Source organism: Echinops telfairi, unplaced genomic scaffold (assembly GCF_000313985.2).
Source record: "Echinops telfairi isolate 266 unplaced genomic scaffold, ASM31398v2 ScPeMD7_2565;HRSCAF=3150, whole genome shotgun sequence".
Classification (NCBI taxonomy): Eukaryota; Metazoa; Chordata; class Mammalia; order Afrosoricida; family Tenrecidae; genus Echinops; species Echinops telfairi.
The window spans coordinates 104,996-121,206 of record NW_022106463.1 but is presented as its reverse complement, the minus strand read 5'-3'; the positions used below and the strand labels follow the sequence as shown (position 1 = coordinate 121,206).

The window sequence follows — 16,211 nt, the reverse complement described above, 5'->3', positions numbered from 1 at the left end:
TGATATCTATGGCACTTGAATCTACATTTCCCACCAGTGATATTTCATTCATGTATTTCATAGATAGTTTTTAATCGTTGTAAAATAAGATCTGGAGAAATTTGATCCCTGTTTAATAAACCTACCTTTCCCTGGGCGGTGAAATTCTGTATAATTCATTCAAGAACATTCAAAAACCATTTTGCAAAGTGATGTCTTAATTGCCTGATCAACCTCTGGTATCTGGGCCAAGTCTGGCCCCCCAAATCGAATTCTACACAATTTTTTCCCCCCCTGGAATCAAGAAATCCCTGTTCTAGTATTTGCCACATTTATCTTGGGGACAGCCAGCTTCCGAATGACAATCCTGTGGAAAACGTCTGTGGACCCCTAGTTGTTCAGTTTTCAGTGTGTTTGTGTATTTAAACAGGTTATAGCTGGTGCATTCAATACTTTTTTTTGGTGAATTTGTATACCAAAGAAGAGGTTTGGATTTAATTTATATAAAGATTGTAGATACAAGGAGAAATTCAAAAGCATTAACTTCTAAGTAATATTATCTTCCAAAAAGAAATAATTTTCGTTAATGTTGCACTATTATGTTTCTTTTTGTGTTGTTGTGATTTGCATTAGTTTATAAAAGTTGGTGGCCATTCGATTTTGTGTCATTTATAATTAACATGCATAAAATAAAGAGGCAGAGCTGTTTGTAATTGTTTTAATTTAATGAATTTTGTAGGGATTCCCCCGTTGTGTATATATTTGAAAATAAATGTACTTATAGTCTTCTTGACAGGTGGCGTTTTCAAAGAATATTTTCATAAACTCCACGTTCTCTTCGAATACTAGATCTTTAGATTAAAATTTAATTAAATTTAAATTTAAATCTAGTTAAAATAAATAATTTTTTTAATGGAAATGCCATTAAGTTTTCCAAAGTATTTTTAGCTGGGGTTGCCCTTTATCATACTTCCAAGGGTGTCTACGGTGTCCTGCTGTTGATCCCTATGTAGTTCAACATGTATGTCCTACAAGTAATATGCCTACATCAATTTTATACCCGATTGAAAATATTGGTAAATTTTTAATATAAACAAAACCTTAGTCTAGTTTTATTTATTTTAGGATGAAACAAATGTTTTCATACCTTGTAAAGTTGTTTGCTTTTCTGCAGCATGCAGTTTCATAGGAAAAATACTGGTGTGTTTACACTATGTTTCTCCTGTTGTTGTAAACTGGCATATGCATACACTATATCACGTTTTATCAATATGTCGATAAGAATTTAAGTACTTGGTTTCTATAAGATTTCGATTAACCCCATGTTTATTGTCTCATTCCCCCCCCCCACCCCCCTATTTTTTAAGATCAGATAGATTCTAGTGGTTCTCAACCTGTGGGTCACCACCCATTTGGTGGTGGAACGTCCCTTTCACAGGGGCCACCAAAGACCATCGGAAAACACATATTTCCGATGGTCTTAGGAACCGAGATACTGTTCCTCTATCCGTCTCCAGGCGGGCCCTCCCACATGCAGTTACGCCCACATACAAGTACCTGGCATGAAGACTGTTACCCATGCTACACCATGCTTCAAGACAAAATTTCATTGATTTGTCATTAGAAATATTCCACAATATAGAATTATATATTGTTTTTGATTCATTTTGCTTTAATTATGTTCAATTTGTAACAATGAAAATATATCCTGAATATCAGGTATTTACATGATGATTCATAACAGTAGCAAAATTAACAGTTTTGAAGTAACAACAAAAATAATTTTATGGTTGGGGCTCACTGTATTAAAGGGTCGCGGCATGAGGCAGGTTGAGAACCACTGCTCTAATGTTTCTGCCTCGATATTGCTGAGTTCTTTCACTGAATTCCAACATGAATTTTGAGTCCAGTAGGACTAAATTCTTAAGGCCCTACCATATCGCTGTTACCTTGTGAATGTTGTTTGACCTCTTAGCCTTTTTCTATAAATTCATTTGGGTTATAAAGGTTCTATTTAGTTAAACTTGTATGTTGATTCCTTTTTATTTTACTCGTTGAAATTAGCAGTATAAGGGGCATTCAGGAGGTTTGTCGTAATGGTAATAAAAGATAGTACAATATTCCCAAGGACTTTTTGAAAATTGCTTTATATGTATTTGTCATGATATTCCTAGAACAAAAGCGTATTGTAATTGTGTGAACTTTATAATTTTAAATGCTCTTCATGAGTAGGCTCTTGATGGAGTTTAAGACTTTGGAATTGGTAATGTTTAATATTCTTCCTTAAGCCCTATTTGTCAATTCACTAGGAATAGCACATTTTTGACGTTTTGTGCTTTATGAATCTCAGTATATAACAAACTTTACGCCTATGTGACCTATTCCAGGAGTTTGATTGAGTATCCACAGTAGTCTTAAACTTTTTATCTTGTTCCTGTGATTGGGTGGCTAAGACATAGTTTCCCATGGGGTTCTTTATGCAAATGTGCACATTGTATGTTAGCCAACTAGGCTTTTGCAGATGTGAGCGACATTTTTATATGCTTATTTAAATATATTTTTGCTATTGAATGATTTCTGATATGTGCAAGTAATTTCTTATTTAGTGTACTTTTTGTTATAATCAGTGTTTTATTTTCTCAAGTTTCAGATGATTATATCACTATTAAATGTATAATATTAATTACATTCATAAATACCATTCATTGCCTGGTGGTTTTATGTAATGGGTAAAAACAGTCTCACATACAGTGATTCTTTAACCGTATTATACTTTTTGGTGTTGGAACATGTACTGGATGGTTATGTAATATGTAGTGTTATTTTTTTTTTAATGTTAGGTTAATTTACAGGCTTCTGGATTTAATCTTTTCAACATTCAGATTGGATAATTTAGCAAAGTGAGCATGAACATTGGAATGATTTTCTTTTTTTTTATTAAACATTTTATTAGGGGCTCATACAACTGTTATCACAATCCATACACACATCAATTGTGTAAAGCGCATTTGTACATCATTCTCAAAACATTTTCTCTCCACTTAAACCCCCGACATTAGGTCCTCATTTTTCCCCTCCCTCCCCGCTGCCCCCTCCCTCATGAGCCCTTGATAGTTTATAAATTGGTATTTGGAATGATTTTCTATAAAATGAGACTTTGTTATTCAGACATTATTTTGGGGGAGCTGTGCCCTTTAGAATTTAACAATACACACTGATTCTGCAATTGTGGACAGAGGGACTTCTTGCTCTGTCTGAGATACAGCTATAGAACAACAGTATTTCTTCCCTAAATTAAAGCTGCAGGCATAACGGCGTAGTTCTCATGTATACCAGAATGACCTGGAGGACTCACTGCTCAATTGACTGCAGGGTCCTTTCCCTAGTTGGGACCACCCAATATGCATCTCTAATAACTTCCCATATTATGCTGCTATTTATGATTCTGGTGCATTTGTTGAGACAGTTCATAACATCACCAAATATTTTCAGTTAGTACCAATTGACAAGTACTGCAAAAGTCTTTTCAAAAGAGTGACAAGTTTTTGACTAGAAAACGTGTAGAACTACTTTAATTCCATAACTCTTATAACCATCTTTTTTGAACTAGAAGATTCACAAATTTCATTACAATGAGGAAATTTAGGAAGTCACCTTTAGGAACTTTGGAGATTTCTCACTTAACAGTCTGTTGTCGGTATCTACAGCAATTCTCAACCTGTGGGTCGAGGCCCCTTTGGGGGTTGAACGACCCTTTCACGGGTCACCCTGTCTATAATAGCAAAATTACAGTTATTAAGTAGCAGCGAAAATAATTTTATGGTTGGGGCGGGGTGTTTTCATGATGCACCTTTTCTTTACATAAAACTCTCTCTTATACATGAGTCGCTGTGGATTTGTTTCTCCTAAGTACCTAGACTAATACAGGGTGTCACCACAATAACTGTATTAAAGGGTTGCAGCATTAGGAAGTTTATGAAATACTGCTTTTAAGAGTCTATACAGAAGGATAATGGTAAGTTTTACGTATTAAACAGATATGACGTTGTGTGTGAACTTGTCTTTTCCCTTTCTGGACTGAAGATTAAGATATACTATAGATAACTTTTTTATAGACCACAGATTATAATTTTTGAGAATATAATTTGTTATGCAGCTTTATTTTTAGTCATTTTGAAGTTAAACCACAGTGGAGTAGGAGACATGTAATTTTATGGTAAACATTTAAAACCTACCTTATTAGATTTATATCTACATGCATATACATGTAAAATAAAAGTATTGAACAATTAGGCAGTGCATTTAAAAACCTTAAATTTATTCATAATTAGAGCTTATATCTGCTATTTTTATAATTATATGGTGCCCTTGGTTCTGATTCATAGCAACCCTGTTGGTCGGGCAAAAATGCGCTACAAGGTTCCTAATGCTATGTTTTTTATGGAAATACTGCCATCTATTTTACAGGGCAGCTGAAAGGCTGAACCTGCCAACCTTGTGACATTATTAGTGCTGTTGAGGGGGCTCTGACTCAACGACCCTGTGTGCAATGGGACCAAACACTGCCCCTCCTACACCATCCTTTCAATTGTTAGGCTTGACCCACTGCTTCGGCCACTTTGTTGATCTCTTGCATTGAATCTTACTCTTTTTCGTTTCCCCTCTACTAATACTACCGATGTGAAGCTTACTGTTAACCCTGTAAATATCTCAAAAGGTAGTTTATAGAAAATTAACCATTGTATGTATGCTATGAATTTCAACATGTAAGAACTAGTTAAACATAATTATTGCTTATTGTAATCCAATGTCACCCCGGGACTCTAACCTTGTTTCCAAAGATGACCCCAACACAGAATTAAGAGTCCTCTTACATTGCTCCAAGTGCTGTGATTTTCTTAATATAAGATGGGTTTTGCTAGCAGAAAGCACATTCATCTTTGTTCAAGGAAACTATCTTCTAATGCTGAATCAAAGCAGTTTTTTTTTTTTTTTAAGGTGCCACACTTGGTCTTAGAAAGCCCAGGATTGAGAGACTTTGGCTCCTTTCCTTTGGTGGTGTTTACAGCTCTTTTTTTAACTGAATGATTATCATGTAAGTTGAAGAGAATAAAAAGAGTAAAAGTTCTTCCTCTTTCAAAGATTCATGTGGCCAGTCAATTTTTTAACACATTCAGAAAACAAAACTCACTCCTATTGAGCCAATTCCAACTGACAGCAATGCTATAGGACAGATTAGAACTGCCCCTCTGGGTTCTTGAAAGTAGAAAGCCTCATCATTGTCCCAAGGAGTGGGCGGTGGTTTCAAACTGCTGACCTTATAGTTTTTAGATCAACATTTAATCAGTTTGCCACCAGTCACCTCCATGTTTTTAATAACATTTAAAGTATTCTTTCAAATGCTTATTTCTTAACAGTTGCTGTGGTCACAGTTTTTGTATAGCATAGTAACAAAATGGAGCAAACAGTTTATGGTGCTTTGTCCTCGAGGTATGCACATAATTTCGCACTTACAAGGGTGACTTACTTGGTTAGATGCTACACAAAGTGTAATGTCTGGTGTTGAACTGCCTAGTGTGTGGACACTAACCATGTGTAGTTAAGTTATTGAGCCTTTAAAACCAGACGTTTTCAACCAAATTTTGTCAGTTCAGTTATCAGTACAGTAGTAAGTGTATTTGTGATAACGGGTATATGCCTTAAATTTGCATTTTAAATTTTATGAAAGCTTTAAGTACAGTTAACTAAAAATTTAGTCATAATTATGCGTTCCAAGTGTAAATAGATGTTGAATTACAAAGAAAAGAAAGGATGTAAAACAGGATTAGTTTATATTGCCTACATGTTGAGTAGATATAGTTTTGGATGTATTTCAAAGTAAGTTAATTCTACTGATCACTTTCATTTTGTGGAGCAACTAGTTTTTGTTTTTGCTAGTGATGGTCAAATTTTAACCCTTTAAACAATACATATGACTGATTTCCTGTTTTTCTCTGAGTTGCCTAAATGGCCATTGAAGGTGGTGAGGGATTTTCCCAGTACTTGAACTTTTGTATGTAAGGAGCCCTGTTTCTCATTATGCTGTAGTTGGTAATTTAATTTGAAACTTTAAAAGTGATGTCCTTTGAAATTAACTTTGCTTATCTACTAGATGTCAGTGTGAAATTGATTTCCTCTGTAGTAGTTTTTGGTATTTTACGTTCACTATTGTGTATTCTGACATTCAATGATTTATCCTTTCAAGAGCTTCTTACTGAATGCTTACTGAATATGTGTTTATGGAATGAAGCAGCATTGGGACCGGTGCTCCTTAACAAGAATACAATTAAAATTGTGTTCCCGATTTATAGGAATTAAAAGTTAAGTGCTTTTGTGTTGAAAAACCTAGACTTATTCCAGTGAAATGGGGAGATTTTGATCAGGTCTTAAAGGGTGAGTGGCTGCCTGTCAGTTGAGGGAGGGTGAGGGGTGGTGGTGTGTGGTTGGTGTGTGTGTGTGTGTGTGTGTGTGTGTGTGTGTGCGCGCGGCGTGCGCGCGCGTTTTGAGGTGAAGGGTGGATTAAGGAAGCAGAGTTTTATTGGATGGTGTGATCTAAAGGCCCAATAAGGCATTGAACGTGTTAGGCCCAGAACGAGTAGGCTTTCTACTATACAGATTTACCGTCTCAGCTACCCATGGGGGCAGTTCTACACAGTCATACAGGGTCACTATGAGACTTGATGGCAGGGAGAGCTGCTTATAGGGAGCTGTTTGTGGAATGGTTATAAGAGAGGGAAGAATGGATAAGATTGTGATTGGTAGGGCATGGGGGAGGGCATTGTTGCCAGGTGAGAAATATTTTCTAAATCAGAGATCACAATTGATTTTATGTTTTTTCTATGAGCATCTCATTTGGCATTGGAGCTTGTGAAGCTTTTTTTCAGATGTCAGGTGTAAATATTTTGGGAAGTACTGCATTTAACTGTGACTAGTGTAACCCTTGCAACTTTTCAGCTTGCTTCTGGGTGGTGCAGCGATTTGCTTGCTGATCATAAAAGTCAACTGTTTGAATTCTCCCAGAGGTGCTTCAAAAGAAAAATCCTGGTGATCTGCTTCCAAAGTTATCATCCGTCAAAAACTGATTGTGGAATACAGCTCTCTGGTATATGTGAGGATACATACCATGAGTTGGAATTGACAGCAGATGTGTGTGTTTTCTGCCCTATTGTGTTTAGAATGGAGGGCGATGCTAAGGTACTCTAGATGTTTTTGGTTTGAATGCTGAAATGATCATCATGAACATGCACTGAGTCAGGAAGGTAAGTGTAAGATTGGAAGAGAAGGGAGCTGGCTGGCTCCTGGGATGGAAAGATAATGTTAATAGAATTTGTGACATTTCAATTTTCATTGTTTTCAAGGGGGTTATTTCAATTTTTAAATAGAAAAAAACTACCTGGTCGATTAAACACATCTCTTCCATAAGCAACATCTTCTGTTATGGAATATCTTGTTTACACTCTTCTCCTAACTAGACCCGCTCTTTTAAATTTTTACTTTCCATCTAGCATCTAGTATATTCTTCCAAACAAAACAAAAAATGGCCCTCTTTTTGAACACCACTTTTTCCTATCTAATTGAAATCCAATAGTAATTGAAGTCTAATAGGCTATAAAGTTTTTATTTAATCTGGTCACAGTCTACTTTTCTATCCTAAAATATCAGAGTATATCCTTTGTCTCTCCATGTACTTTTTGCTGGTTTCTTAAAGCCTGGCCCTAATTATTGTTGCTCTCTGTTTATGTTCCCGGCACCTTGTCAGTTTATGATTTATATTCTACTTGTGCCTTTATCATAATCAGTATTCTTAGTGTTGTGGCCCTGTACTTGACATTCAGTAATTTTCGAACCCATCTGACAAAGAAAATATGGCCAATGGTGTCCATTGTCCAAAGTCTTCATTACAAGTTAATTAATGTGTGTAGATGACTTAGTTTATTTCTTCTCAATGCCTGTTGAGTATTCCCAGTCTTGGTTCTTAATGTGTAAAGAAATAGAGTTGGTTCCATCCTTATTTGAGGTTGAAGTATAGCAATGGTAAGAAACACCACAGAGATTTTCAAACGGGCCTAACTATTGCACTGTAATTTGGTAGAATAACTAGGTACCATCTAAAAGTACCAACTAAAGCGAGACTGCAAATGTATAGCCTAAAAAGTTGTAAGTAGTAGATGGGAAGAGTTGAGACAACTTGCTGTAATGCTGAAGATTGGATGGGTTGACTGGGAAAAGACATTTTTAACAATTGAAGTAAAATTTGGAATTTTAAAAGTCACTGTTTCGTGTATTGCTTATACCAAAATACCAAATACAGTAGTGTGTGCTACTAGTGAAAGTCCAAGAACACAGTATTTGAGGCAAATTAAAGTACTTAAGTGTTTCGCAATCCTGTAAAATAACTTTTCCCCCCTGAGTAAAAATGAAAGCAACTTTAAAGTTTTCTTTTTTTCTTCTTGGTAATACATTGAAGAGAATGTGAGAAGCAACAAAATGGAAGAGATGGGTTAATGGGTTACAAGCATCTCAGGGGGAAATTAGGTTCTAGTAAAAGCAAAGCAACTTGAATGACTTCTAATCACTATACTTTGTTCAGCACTCAAGGCTCCTGAAGATTGAGTCTTTAATCCCTTGTAATTGAGCTTTAAAAGTTTTAGAAATAATTGATATAGTTTATGAAATGTTTTGAAGAGAACATTTTATTCTCTTGGAAATTTTCAATATATCAGTTTTATGTTGTAATAAAAAGTCACAGATAACGGGAGGGAAGGTGGCAGATAATTAACATTTGGAATGTTACTTGCTGCAGATGTTTTGCAGGTTGGATCCTTTCTGCCTATTCATGGTGGTGAATCAATCAGCCGGTCCTCTCCAAGCGTTTGTAATGGTTTCCAGTCTTATACCTGGTTTACAGTTGCATCCTAGCTGGTTTTTCTGTTAATTGTGGTCTTAGTTAATTACCATTACATTTCAGTTGCATGGATTGTAAAAATTTTGAAAATTGTCAAAAAATTTTTGGGTAATCTTTGCTTTTCCAAGTTGCTTAAAAATGATTTAAAATACCTAACTAGGGATCAGTTAATATTTTTCTTTGTTACTCAATATATATTTAAATTTTTTCGTTTGTTAAATATTATGGATGCTCTATCTTTATTTTTAAAATGCAAGTATAGAAGACAGACTCCCACCCAACCGATGATGTCGACAAGAAACAATTTCCAACTATTCATATAGTTCTCAGAACTGAAGAAAGGTGGGGGGAAAAACCTATACGTTTGATTTTGGCTAATCAGCATGTTACAGTGATAGGTCTTCTTTCAGAGCACAAATCAATGGAATCAAGTCAAATTGGCTAAAATTCAAATGCAATTTTTCTATATAACTAATAAATAGTACATGAAAATGTAAGTGGTACATTTAATAAAATCATGGGTAAATATTGCATTCCTTACATGATGTGGGGCTTCAAACAAGGCCATTAAGTGGACTGTAGTACACTATGCATGGTTGTATACCTTCTCTTGACTGGTTCCTTTTCCACACTGGTCACTGTCCCCTTTATTGAACATACCTCAAGCATTCCTCTGTGTAGACCCTTTTGTTGCTCCCTACTGACTTGGAATAAAAGCTGTGTCATTACTGCAGAAAAATCAGATGATTTTCTTCAGTGTACTTCTGGTCTGGATTATCATCAAATGAAAACTTGACATTGTGATCAGGAGTTTCTGCTTTTATTCATAAATTTAATATATATGCTACTTATTTCTGTGTTTCCTTATATATAATCTAAGATTCTATAGGGTTACTACAGAAAAGCTGTGTTAGAAAGTTGAAAAACAATTTAGATGCTAATTTATACAAATAATTGATTAGTAGGATAAAGCGATAGGATATAAACTAATAGAGCCAATATTGTATTTTGTCAATTCAAATATGATGACTGAGCCCAATAAGGTCCTCCTGAGGGAAGAATTGTCCTCAGTAAAGAGAAGTAAAATACTCCCTCATTTTATTCCTTCAAATTGTGTCAACAGACTGTCCAATTCAGCATTCTACTTTTGGGTGCATAGCTTATTCTCCTTTTCCATAGTTTCTCCCACCATTAATGTCCATAGCCATAAATGACCCCTAAGTACAAAGCCACCTCCACCCCATCCTCAGTAAGCACAATAATCTTTAGTGTCTACATATTCCTTTGTAACCATAATTGCATTTTTGAAGTTTTGTGACTATTTTTCCAAGGTTCATTCATGTTTCAGCACGAATCAAGAGTTTGCCTGACCTTTATTGTGTATACATACCACATTTCATCTGTTGTTGAACATTTTTGTGGTTTTCACAGAAATACATTTTTACTGTTGCAGGGACCCCAAATTGTAATGTGTTCGTTTTGGGAAGAGCCCAGTACATGAGATGAAATCTTGCTATCCTTCTATGGTGCATTCTATTTCTTCAAAGCCAGATTTATTGTTTTGGCAGTCCATGGTACTTTCAATCTTCTTCGCCAGCATGGTCATTCAAATGTATTGATGTTTCTGTCTTCCTTATTTAATGCCCAACTTTGACGTGCCGATGAAGCAGTTGATATCATGGCTTGAGTCAGGTACACCTTAGTTCGCCAACTAACAGTCCTTGCTTTTCAACACTTTAAAGTGTTACCTAACCGCGTCCTTTATCTCTGGACTGCTGATTCCCTAAGGGAAGACATAGGAAGGGTGAATATTTATTTGGAGGTAGCATTGATTAGATGACCATTCAAGGCAAAGGAAAGATTATTTACCTTGATTTTATCTCAAGCGTGCAAGAGTCCTGGACAAAAAGTAAAAGCTGATAGCTGACCTCCATGTCAAGCTGGTTGGAACACAAATGAATCTGGTCTGCTATCAAAGCTGTGGTGGATTCATTTTTCAGATAATGAGGAACAGGAATTTGAGACGAATATATTTTGAAATACGTAATTCTGGGATGACCAGCACCTGATGATTAATTGGATTTAGAGGGGGTGTGGTGAAGGAAGTAAGGCAAGGAAAAGGTTTGTATGACTGATTGTCATTAACAGTCCAGGAACTCTGACAAGTAAAATGTGAAGTCAAGGCCGAGAGTTTTAGTTGGATGGACTTCACTATTCTCCATAAGCAACAATTGATAGAGCTAGAAGCTCACCATTACAAAAGTTAAAAGGGAATGGGGGTGGGGGGAGGGACAAGAAAAAATTAGGAGCCGTTACTAGGGGCTCAAGTCCAAGGCAAATATTTTGAGAATGATGACGGCAACTAATGTGGTTGACACAATGGATGTATGTATGGATTGTGCTGAGTTTTACGAGTCCCCAATAAAATGATTAAAAAACAAAAAGAGGCTAGAGGTTTACACCATGCATTTTCCAAATAGCTTGTTAGCTATTGTCTGGCCCTGTTCTTAGGTGGTCCATGCATGTTGGGATGCGTGGTTGCCAGGTCTTTCAGTGCCATCTCCATTACTGACAGTCGGTTGGATTGATGTGATTTTGTAAGATTTTTGTTGCTTTCCCCCTACTTTTTCAGAAGTAGGTACCCAGACTTACCCAAGGCCTCTGAGCTCTACTGAAAGCTATTCAGCCTCATGACAATACCAAACCTCTAATGATGACATGAGGTGGATTAACTGGAATGAAGCCTGTGCTTCCCATAGGGTGGGAATTCTGTTGGGTCGCCTCATCAGCATCTGTAGATGGCATAGTTCAGGTTGAGCTGCCAGGGCGTAGTGACTTGAAGTTACAGGAATATTCTACCCCATACATGGCTGCGGAGCTGTCATTAATAACAGAAGCAAGCACTTTAATGGACGCACATTGAAAATGATTAACCTTATTGGTGTTTTGTTAATTGTTAGTTTGAGGAAACTTGGAAGAGTTTTCTCATACTTCAGCAAATTACTTGAGCAGGATATTTTGTAGATCTTGCATTGTTTGAGATACTGTTACTACTACTGTTCGGTGCTACAGGTTGAGAGATCAAAAATCCTCTATGTCCAGTCAACCCTGCCCAACTGGTAGAATTGGTCTTCTCCCATTGTTCCAACTAGTCTTAGCCCATCTTATACTAAGGATAGTCTTCAGTTTCACCAGCTCTTTAATCTAGGAACTGGTAACACCTGTTAACTTGCCAGAAATTCATGACAGCCCTTCTATCCTTTTAATGTGCATTGGCTATTTTTTCAACACAAATTGTTTGTTTTTTTAGTAGTCCTTGCTATAATATCCTTCACAAACATCAGAATCCAAATACATCAATTCTCCGATATTTCCTGCATAAGAGTGGTCTTGAGTATCCCATATCTTAAACCATGAACACCACTTTCAGAGTGACTTCTTTGCCCAGTGTAACACTAGATTTCGCATTGCTACTTCCCGTGAATTCAAATAGTGTTGGTTATTGGTCCAAGTAATAGGAGTCCTTTACATTCTCAGTTTTCATTGTGAAGTTATTGCCCCACTTGTGAAGACTTTGGTTTTCTTGAAGTTGAGGTGTAATTCTTTCTTAAGGCTGTAGTATTTCACCTATGTCTGTACTTACTTTTAAGCCCTTTACTTTGCAGCAGAGATTGTATTAAACATATCAAAGGTGGCTAATGAGTCCTTCCACCTGATGTCATTTTTTTCCCCATGTGGTCCAGTTTCTCGATTTATTTTCTCAGTATACAGATTGAGTAAATGATAATGAAAAGATACACTAACTGCCATACACATGCCTGATACTGTAAGTTTGTTTGTTTTTTTACTAGATGATGTTTATGCATCATGTCACTTTGCATTCAACACCCTAACAAGCCTCCCAATGGCCTGCCCTTGCCATCCTCTACTTTACCCCCAACTCCCACCTTTCCCCTTCCTGTGTTCATTCTCTTCCACTTCAATTAGGTTAACACCTTTGCATCCCCTTGCTAAAGGAGCCCTGATGATGTAGTGGCAGTGCATCGAACCAACTGCAAGCTCTGGGTTGTCAATTTACCACTTGATTCAGTTGAGAAAGATGAGGCTGTCTTCTGTAAACATTAAACGGGGCAATTTTAAATCTCTTTATAGGATTGCTATGAGTCAGCATCGAGTGACTGGCTGTGCACAGGTTTGTTTTTTTAAAATCCTATCTACTACTACTACTACTGTTGGTAGTCAAGAAAGAAAGGCTGCTGCTGTTAGTATGTTTTCTCTTGATTTTTATTTCATATTTCTGTCATATAGTATGTCCTTTGGTGATTGACCAACTTCACTCATAATGTCCTCCAAGTCTTATCTATGTCAAAAGGTGGCCCACAAGTTTCGTCCTTATTTAATGATCCCCCGTATTCCATAGCACTAGGCTATGTACCAGAATTTATCCATTCTTCCACTTAATGGACATTTAGGTTGTTTGCATCTTTTTGCTATTGTGAACAGTGGTGCAGTGACCACGGGTATGCATTTAATTTTTCATGCTATGTCCTTTATCTCTACAATCTATTGTAAGTATGTTAATTTCTGGGTCCTATGTTGGTTCTATTCCTGAAAGTTGAAGAAGATGCTGTACTGCTTTCCCCAGTGGTCATTCCGTTCATTTTCTGCATCCTCTGTGCCATTGAGTAGATTCTGATTTGTGATCCAGTAGTACAGGGTAGAACTGTCCCTGTAGGTTTCTAAAACATAGAAAAACCCTGTTCTCATTGAGCTGTCGGTGGTTTTGAACTGCTGACTTCATGGTTAGCAGCCCACCATGTAACCACTACTTCACGAGTACTCCCAGTGTTCTTTATTTTCTGGTTCTTTGAAAAGCTATTCATGTCAAGGGGACCTTGGTGCTGTAGCGTTTACGTGTTGGGTTGCTAACCAAAAGGTTGGCAGTTTGAAACCCGGAGTAGAAAGGGAATTTCTACTCCTGTGAAGAGTTCGTATTGAAATTCACAGGGAGTTCTAATCTGCCCTAGGAGGTCACTATGAATCAGCACTGACACTATGGCAGTTTGTTTGATTTACTACAGATAATTGATTTACTAAAATAGTTGTTACTGCATTTGCATTTTGACTTCAACCTTTCCTCCAGACTCAGTACTGATGGAAATGAACTCCTTACCTAGCTCAGAAGGACTGTGCGCGTCAACGAAACGCTTGTAGATTCTCCTCCGGAAATGATCTCTGGCAGCAGGACCCCGACCACAAGGGGTTTCCTGGTTGTGATGTGCTCAATATTGAAGCCTTGTTGCACTCAAGTCGTCTGTTTGTATGCCGCTGTGTGTGGTTTTCATTATGCTTGCGTGTTACGATATTTGTAAGGGCCAGTAATTTGTCCTTGCTTTTTCTATATTGATTTTTGTAGTTCTCGGGCTTATATTCAGGTTCTTAATCCATCTTAAGTCTGTATTGTATATGGCATGGGTATGAGCACTGTTTTATTCTTTTGCAAGTAGGAATCCAAATTTTCCAGCATCATTTGTTCAAGAGTCATCTCTTCCTCATTTAATGTGTTTCTGCCTGTTGTCAAATAGCAGTTTGTAGATGCCTGCACTTATTTCTTAGTTCTGCATTCAGCCCCGTTGGTCTTAGGATCACGCTTTTGACTACCTGTTTTGACTACCATGACTGTGTAGTAAGTTTTGATGCTGGGAAATGGAAAGTTTGTTTTGCGTGCGTGCATGCACGCACGCTTTAACTTTGCCCTTGGCTTCTTTCCATATAAAGCTGATTAGTTTTTCGACTTTTTCCTTACTTTCAGTCACTCACTGTTGGTTTGTTCTGCTCCAGGGTCTGCTTTTTGGCTTATATACATAGTCCACAATTAAGTATTCTCATTATTTTTGATGTCACAACTTGTAGTCCACACAGGCCTGTGCCATTGCCCCTTTAATGAAACAGATAGATGTTTGTGGTGTTTTCTGCTAGATCCACATGTCAGTAATGATAGCCCCTGTTTCATGTCCGCTTTTCATTCTGGTTTGAATTTAAAGTAATGTATTCTAAAAACAAAGAAAAACCAGTGTCCTGTAATTCTCACGCATAATGACTATGTAAGGTTTATGAAACTACAAACCTATATGAAAGCGAACAGCCTCATCTTTTTTCCAAGGATCAGCTCATGTTTTGAATGACCAACTCTGGTTATCATTCTAACACTAGACAGCACCTCCCGGACTCCTGTAATAAGGAATGTTACATAATGAAAAGTTAATATCATGTTGTCCACCACCTATCTATCTGGGAACAACCTGTGTTGTGTTACCAGTTTATTGTGTATCTTTTTAGAAGTCTTTATAATTATACATATGCAAATGAAAACACACTTGGCTTCTCCCACTGCCATCCAATCAAATCTCTTCTCAGCACCATCCATTTGATTCCTACTCATAGTGAGCAACTAAATCTTTGAAACCCCATTTTTCTCCGTAGAAGTGACTGGTGGTTTTAAAATTGCCGGCCTTGGGTTAGCAGCTTAACCAGGGATTGTGGACATTGAAGGATGAGACAGTCTCATCCTCCAGTCGGTGTGAAAATGAACCTTGCAGTTAGATCACTTACCCCACAGTGCTACTAGGGCTCCATTTTACACACTGTCATAGTTACATGGCTTGCTTAGTTCCCAATCGTTTTTCTTATTAGAAACTGTTCCAAGTGAGAGATTCTTGGGCTTTGAATACCTGTTTTCAGACCATTGTATATGTATTGTGTCTTTTATGGCCAATCTGTAATTGATGTTCTACTTTTTCTCTTACATGTACTTACATGTTCCTTTAGATATGTGGTATGTAGCATATATTTGAATGTGTCTATAGAATAAAACATACCACTTGAGTTTCTTGGTCACTGAACAAGTTTGTTTAAGAAGTTCCTATCATGGAATCTACTGCTTTCCATAACATTACCATACTGCTCTTCCTTCCATAAATATCTCCTGTTTAGCAACAGTATAATCTTTAAAACACACACACACACACACACACACACACACACACCAAAAACACTGAAAATTTGCAGTGGCAATTTTATTTTTTAAATTCTGTTACTAGTATATAGGATATTGTTGATGACTTCCTACCTGTGGATTTAACTTTATCAAAAGTTACCTTTGAAATTGATTGTGGTAGCAATTGCACAGTACCGCTTGATGTGATTGAACTATGGAATGATATATCTGTATTAACTCCTAGTAAACTGTTTTTTGTTTTTTTTTGGTGGGGGCGTGGAGTTACCAATC

General features: G+C 36.9%; 1 protein-coding gene across 1 annotated transcript in view; it reads left to right on the top strand.

The window, feature by feature from the left end:
* The window catches only part of PSPC1 (paraspeckle component 1), a 109,003-nt gene that overhangs the window by 80,421 nt on the left and 12,371 nt on the right, over positions 1-16,211 (top strand). The window lies entirely within an intron of this gene.